Source organism: Triticum aestivum, chromosome 2B (genome assembly GCF_018294505.1).
Source record: "Triticum aestivum cultivar Chinese Spring chromosome 2B, IWGSC CS RefSeq v2.1, whole genome shotgun sequence".
Classification (NCBI taxonomy): domain Eukaryota; kingdom Viridiplantae; phylum Streptophyta; class Magnoliopsida; order Poales; family Poaceae; genus Triticum; species Triticum aestivum.
The window spans coordinates 93,047,309-93,054,865 of record NC_057798.1 but is presented as its reverse complement, the minus strand read 5'-3'; positions in this window follow the sequence as shown (position 1 = coordinate 93,054,865).

The following is a 7,557-nucleotide window of genomic DNA, read 5'->3' as shown; positions in this document are numbered from 1 at the left end:
AAAAACTTGTCCTTGGGAGCGCTTGGAGACGACATGATGCTCTAGATCTGAAACAGAAATAGCTCGAAACAAAAACAGAGGATATTTGCGTGATACGGTGGTCAAAACCTTCGGGAGTATATATAATGATTTTTTACCGACCAAAGTACATAACATACAAGAAAACAGAGTCCGGGAGGCACACAAGGTGCCCACGAGACAGGGGCGCGCCCTACAGGGGGGGGGGGGCGCGGCCTCCTCTCTCGTGGGAGCCTCGTGTCCCTTTCAGACTACTTTATTTCTTCCTAAAATTCTTAAATAATCCAAAACTGATAAAAATTGCCATTAGAGTTGTTTTGGAGTCAGTTTACTTACCGTACAACGTACCTATGCCTTTTCGGGTCTGGAACATTCTGGAAAGTGTCTCTTATGTATTCCTCGGGGGTTATTGTTTCAATAATATTAGTTTCAACATTGATAGGATTACCTGAAATATAATGTTTAATTCTTTGACCGTTAACCACCCTCGGATTTGTGCCTTTGAAGTTGTTGATTTTTATAGCACCAGAATGATAGACCTCCTCAATAACGTAGGGACCTTCCCATTTTGAGAGAAGTTTTCCTGCGAAAAATCTTAAACGAGAGTTGAATAATAACACATAATCTCCTACGTTAAACTCACGCTTTTGTATCCTCGTATCATGCCAGCGTTTGACTTTTTCTTTGAAAAGCTTGGCATTCTCATATGCTTGGGTTCTCCATTCATCAGGTGAGCTAATATCAAACAACCTCTTCTCACCGGCAAGTTTGAAGTCATAATTGAGCTCTTTAATAGCCCAATATGCTTTATGTTCAAGTTCAAGAGGAAAATGACATGCTTTTCCATAAACCATCTTATATGGAGACATACCCATAGGATTTTTGTATGCAGTTCTATAGGCCCATAATGCATCATCAAGTTTTCTGGACCAATTCTTTCTAGATCTATTCATAGTCTTTTGCAAAATTAATTTGAGCTCTCTATAGCTCAACTCTACTTGACCACTAGACTGCGGGTGATAAGGAGATGCGATTCTATGATTGACATCATACTTAGCAAGCATCTTACGGAAAGCACCATGAATAAAGTGTGAACCACCATCAGTCATAAGATATCTAGGGACTCCAAACCTCGGAAAAATTAACTTCTTTAAGCATTTTAATAGAAGTGTTATGATCAGCACTACTAGTTGGAATAGCTTCTACCCACTTAGTAACGTAATCAACAGCAACTAAAATATGTGTATAACCATTGGAGGTAGGAAAAGGTCCCATATAATCAAAGCCCCAAACATCAAACGGTTCAATAACAAGAGAATAATTCATAGGCATTTCTTGACATCTACTAATGTTACCTATTCTTTGACATTCATCACAAGATAAGACAAACTTACTGTCACATCCCTAGCTTCTGGCATTGCACTAGGCTAACTTCATGTGTGCATCATGTTTAAACTTTGAAAGAAACTTGAAATGGGGATGTCCAAACCCTAGTACCAAATGGAATTCAAATAGGTTCAACCTAAAAATATTTTCAGTGAATCCAAATGGCTTTCAAAAATGTTCATCATTTCTGGAAAATGCTAGAACCATAACCAGAGGTGTTGCACATTTTTACATGACATATTTGGTCACTGAATTAAATCATATGTACTTTGCATTTGGGCATTTAAATGCTAGTAAATATTTTAAATGCTCAAATAATTCTGGAGATAAATGTGGGCTGTTGGAATTAATCTAAACAGAGCCTATGATTATTTTCAGGATTTTTGAAGGTGTCTAATATTTTTAATAAAGCCACAAACTTACAGAAAAATAGAAAAACAGAATTTAAAAGGGAGAGAGAAGGACTTACCTGGTAGCCCAGCCAGCCCACCACTGTAGCAGCCAAGCCGGGCAAAGCCAGCCCGGCCCACCAAGGGCAACACTGTCTTCTTCCTCTTGCCAGGAGGAGAAGCAGATGCGTGCCCGGCGCGCAGGCGAGCCGCGCCAGCTCCTCCCTGCCTGCCTGGCCTCCCCGATCTTCTGGACGACGCCACGCACCCCCCTGGACCGCTCTCACTCTCTCCCATGCTCCTCCCTTCCTCTGGCTCTCTCCCTCGCACCACCCGAACGCGCCCGCCGCCACCGACATGCACCACCGCGGCCACCGCCTCCCCCTCGCTTCCCTGACTGCCTCAAGAGCTCCGCCTCGTCGCCCTAGACCTTCTGCACCGATCGAAGCGACGCCAGAAGCCCCGAATCGCCGTCCCCGCCGTCTTCTTCAACCTCGGTCCGCAGAGATCTCCATCGCCGCCCCGCTTGCTCCGGCCCCTCCCCGAGCTTGCCGTCTGCTTCAACCGACTCCCCGTGAGCTCCTATTCCTTCTCCCCCTTCCCGTTCTTGCTCTCGAGCACCAGAGCGACCGCACCGAGCTCGACCGCGCCCGCCGCCGCCACCGCACGTCGCCGTCGTGGCCATAGCCACGTTGGCTTGATTCCGAGCACGCCATCGTCTTCAACGCAGTCATAGAAGCCCATAGAACTTCCTCACGCGCCTCGCCGTGCTTCATAGCGACGGCTTCGACCTCGCCTAAACTCCGGCGACCGCCAAGGTCGTTGCTGGCGACGTTTCCGGCCACCCCAGCATCTCCAACCACCACCACTCGATGCGCGCAAGCTCCAGCTCCACGTAGCCGCTCTCCGCCGTTGATTTGGTCGTCGGAGGAGGAAACCCGCACCTCTCCGCCGTCCCTGGCCCTACCGGCAACGAGCTCCGGGTCAACTCCGGTAAGTTTGACCCAGTTTGACCCTAGTTTGACTCCCACTGGGTCGCTGACAAGTGGGCCTAGGGCCCCAGCTAATCCTAGTTTAGTTTTTAATTAAGTCTAATTACTCCACTGACATTTCTAGTTAGTAGTAGTTTAACACTAATTAGTTTAGATTAGTTAGTTGGTCACTGACGTGTGGACCCCACACATCAGGTTTGACCTGGACCCGGCTCCGTTGACCCGCTGACGTCACACTGACGTCAGACTGACGCGGTAAATCATTTTCTGGATTTATTCTTTTTAGGAAATTCCAAAAAATGGTCAAAACTTCTAAAAATCATAGAAATTCAACCTTAACTCCAAATGAAATAAATTATATATGAAAGATGAACAGAAAAATCCAATCTATCCATCTGTACCATTTTCATGTATGTTTGAACAATCTAAGGTTGCTGTATATGACAATTTGCATAATTGGCATTTAAATAAGCACATATGGAGTTTGAATTTGAACCCTTGGTTCAAACCAACTCCATTTAACCTGCCGCTAGATGCATTAGCTCAAACCACAGCATATTGCCATGTCATGATCATGCATCATATTGTTGCATTGCATTGATTGTGTTCTTCTTTGTTTGCCGGTATTTGTCCCCTCTCGATAGACGTGTACCGGCGATGTGATCGATGACACCGATGAAGAACTATACTATCTTCAGAAGTACCAGGCAAGCAAAACCACCTTCTTCATTCCGATACAATCCCAGTCTCTCGCTCCTGCTCTCTTTTACTGCATTAGAACAACAACGATTCAACTGTTACATGCTGCGGTAGTTGAACCCCTTTCCTCTGCATGACCTGTCATTGCCACAGTAAATAGATGAAACCCACTAGCATGAGTAGGAGTTGTTTGAGCCCTGATGTGCCTACTCATTCATGCTTGTTTTCATGCCTGCTATTGCTTAGAGTTGTGTCAGGCCTGATTCATCGGGGATGAATTGGAATGTTGTGAAACATGTCCTACTGTGTGTGAGCTAAGTGTGTGAACACGATTTGGTAAAGGTAGCGGTGAGAAGCCATGTAGGAGTACATGGTGGGTTGTCTCATTGAAACCGTCCTCAGGAACTGAGTTCTGTGTTTGTGATCCATGAACAGTTACTACCACACATTTGGTTCCGGTAACTCGGCCCCTCTCGACTTATTAATCAACATGATCTCTATCCAGGAGTTGCAACTAGTTTCTGGTGTTTGTAGGTAGTGTTAGTAGTCTACCAAGTGGCACCCGGTACAGGTGGGCTTGGGACAGACTAGGCATAATGGCCCGATGTACCAAGTGGCACCCGGATGGTGGACTTGGGAACCCTGCACACATTGTTTGGGGCCGTGAGCGACACGCCGGCCGGATCTCCTTGCGGATGGAACCCGAATAGGCGATAAACCTGGACGAGAGACTTGTGTGGTTAGTCAGGTCATGGCTGACTCCCTCGCCAGGCTTCCGCTTGAAGGTTGTCGAGATACACGAGGTGTACATGGCGGTAAGTGGCGAGAGCGTGTGTGAAGAAGTACACCCCTGCCGGGTTAATATGATCTATTCGAATAGCCGTGTCCGCGGTAAAGGACTTCTGGGTTGCCTGTACAGTTCATAGACAAGTGAAAGTGGATACTCTAAAATGTGCAAGATAAGCGTGAGTGCTATGGATGGCGTTCTCGTAGGGAGACGGGAGCGGATCCATAGTGGTGTATTGATATGGTGAATATGTGGACTCGTGTGCGCCACCTCAAAAGAGTTACTTGCAGTCGTAGTTCAGGATAGCCACCGAGTCAAAGCTGGCTTGCTGCAGTTAAACCCCACCATCCCCTTTGTTGATAATGATGCATATGTAGTTAGTTCTGATGTAAGTCTTGCTGGGTACATTTGTACTCATGTTTGCCTATTTTATATTTTTGCAGAGACTTCCGTCTCACTAGTAATTCCGTGTGGACTTCGGCGTTTAGCTTGTTACCTCAGCTACGATCTTATGCCCTCGGCAGGATCTGGTAGATAGTCAGGCTTCGCAACCTTTTTCATTTGTAGATGTCTGTACTCACACATGTTAGGCTTCCGCTTGTGCTTTGACTTGTATGCTCTGAATGTTGGGTCGTGAGACCCATGTTTGTAATATCTCGCTCCTTGGAGCCTATTGAATAAATACTTGAGTTGTAGAGTCATGTTGTGATGCCATGTTGTATTTGCACATATCGAGCATATTGTGTGTATGTTATTGAAATGCTTGGTATGTGTGGGATCTGACTATCTAGTTGTTTATCCTTAGTAGCCTCTCTTATCGGGAAATGTCTCCTAGTGCTTCCACTGAGCCATGGTAGCTTGCTACTACTCCGGAACACTTAGGCTGGCCGGCATGTGTCCTTCTTCGTTCCTGTGTCTGTCCCTTCGGGGAAATGTCACGCGATGAATACCGGAGTCCTGTTAGCCCGCTATAGCCCGGTTCACCGGAGTCCTCTAGTCCAGTGCTACAGCCTGGATTCACTCGCTGATGACCGACACGTTCGATGCCGGGTCATGGATGCCTGTCCCTGTAAGTTTGTGCCACTTTGGGTTTACAACTAGCCATGTCAGCCCGGGCTCCTTATCATATGGATGCTAGCAACACTATCATATACGTGTGCCAAAAGGCGCAAACGGTCCCGGGCAAAGGTAAGGCGACACCCGTGGGGATACCGTGCGTGAGGCCGCAAAGTGATATGAGGTGTTACATGCTAGATCGATGTGGCATTGAGTCGGGGTCCTGACAGCTTTGGTATCAGAGCTTGACTGCCTATAGGATTACCAAGCCAAACTGGTCGAAGTTGAGTCTAGAAATTCTTTAGTTATATAAGGGAATTGATTGTGGGATGGAACGTAAGGCTCTTTTTACTCCTTATACCTTATGCGTTCTGATCCGAGTCATCATATCTTTCCTACGGGGTTAAGAAACTAGGCTTTCTCTTCTTTCTTTTAGGATCACGTGTTACTAATCTGTAGATTCTTAGGATTGTTGGTTCCAGGCCTCAGTTCAGTTTCTACTACTTTGGTATGTTATCAATTGAACTAGAACCTTGATATGATGTTGTTGAGTGACTATGCAAATCCTTGTGTGAATGTCTCAAATCCTTTTTTGAGCATTTACAACCGTTATGCTGTCCGAGTCATCCCAGGTTTCTAAACAGTCTGATGCATTTGCAAATCCCTTCCTCCTATTTCTGTTGTCTCCTTGGCCAGGTTAACCACACTAAATTGCTGAGTTAAGGTACTATGTTGCCTCGACATATATGTTGGAGCTATTATTATGACCCTAGGTGTCTAGAGTATCATCTAGTAGTCTAGCCATGTTTTGTGATCCCAGTGTGATGACTCTGGCCATCATTCCCGAATGCATCTTGTGATGCCACTTAGTTAGTAGGCATTCCACTTCTGGGTTTTGAACCAGAGATTCACCCTACTTACTTCATGTTGATAGTAATTGCTAGCTCCCTTAGGTTATTAGTAACCTTTGCATTAGTCCTCGAGGTCCGTGGTATTTCCTTCTTCCAAATACTATGAACCGTTTATGGCAGAAGTTCTTTGAACCAAAAGATCACAACCAGAGCTCTTGATGAGTTCTCGATTCTATGTTGTGACTCTGCCAGTTCTACCTTTCCGCATGGGTTGTCCGGAAGAAATATGTTGAACTGGTTCGACATACTAATCCATGCATCCACAACTCAGGAAATCATATGTTCTTTTGGGTTGTCCCTCTTTAGTTGTTTTCTGGCCCTCGTCTATCAATTGATAGTCAAGAGTATACGCATTCATTCATCGATGCCTTTTACTCTTGTGGTCTGTCAAATCATTCTATTCTGGAATGACTAGGAGAAACAAACCCCGGTACCTCATCCATATCCAGGATTGGGTCAAAGCAGTTGTACTCCGCAGATCAAAATACTAATCCAGTTTTTGTTCTATTCCACCCTGGAGTGTTACCATCTTTATATTAAGATTATCATGGGAATTGCACACCATCCTATGAATTCTTGATTTAGTGATACTCTCGCCATCACTACTCATTCCTCGGTTCCGTGTTGTTGCAACCGGAGTACCGACAAGTGAATCATGATGTGTGAACTCAATACTCCTAGAAATTGTGGCTTGGTAGTTAATGGACAATAATTCCATTCTTAGTGTGTTGGTTCTTGAAACATCATTCTAAGACTGATTGTGCTACCTAGTCCTTATTTCCGGTGCACTCTTCGATCAATGAGTTAGGATTGTGCCAATCCCTCGCTCGTTTGATCATATCATCTTGCCCTGAAAAGCAAGATTGTTCTCGAGCTTAGTAACTTATGGTGGTTCGTGATTTTCTGAATATCCTCTCGGAAGTATCACCAGGACGTCACCTGACCGCTATCATGAGTTCGTGAGCAAGTTGGTTGCTTGTGACCACCCTTCTCCAAGAATCTGTGTGGCATACCCCTGAGCTGGTTGGTTAAGCTAAACAACAACTTGGAGAGTTGAAGGATAAAAGCTTAATCCACTTAGTTCATTTTAAGGGATGTCTTGTATGTGTGTTGAAGAAAGATGATATCTTCATTGATTGGTCCCTGTGATTAGTTGATGGCCCTATCATCTTATCCAATCTTTGATTTGAGTGTGGGCTAATCTCAAATCAAATCAGAACCAACGATGTTCGTGATGTTGTCTTACTCATGGTTTTTCCTCGAGCATACTCCATTATATCTTTTGGTCTGACTAATGCTATCACCGTCTTCACATAATT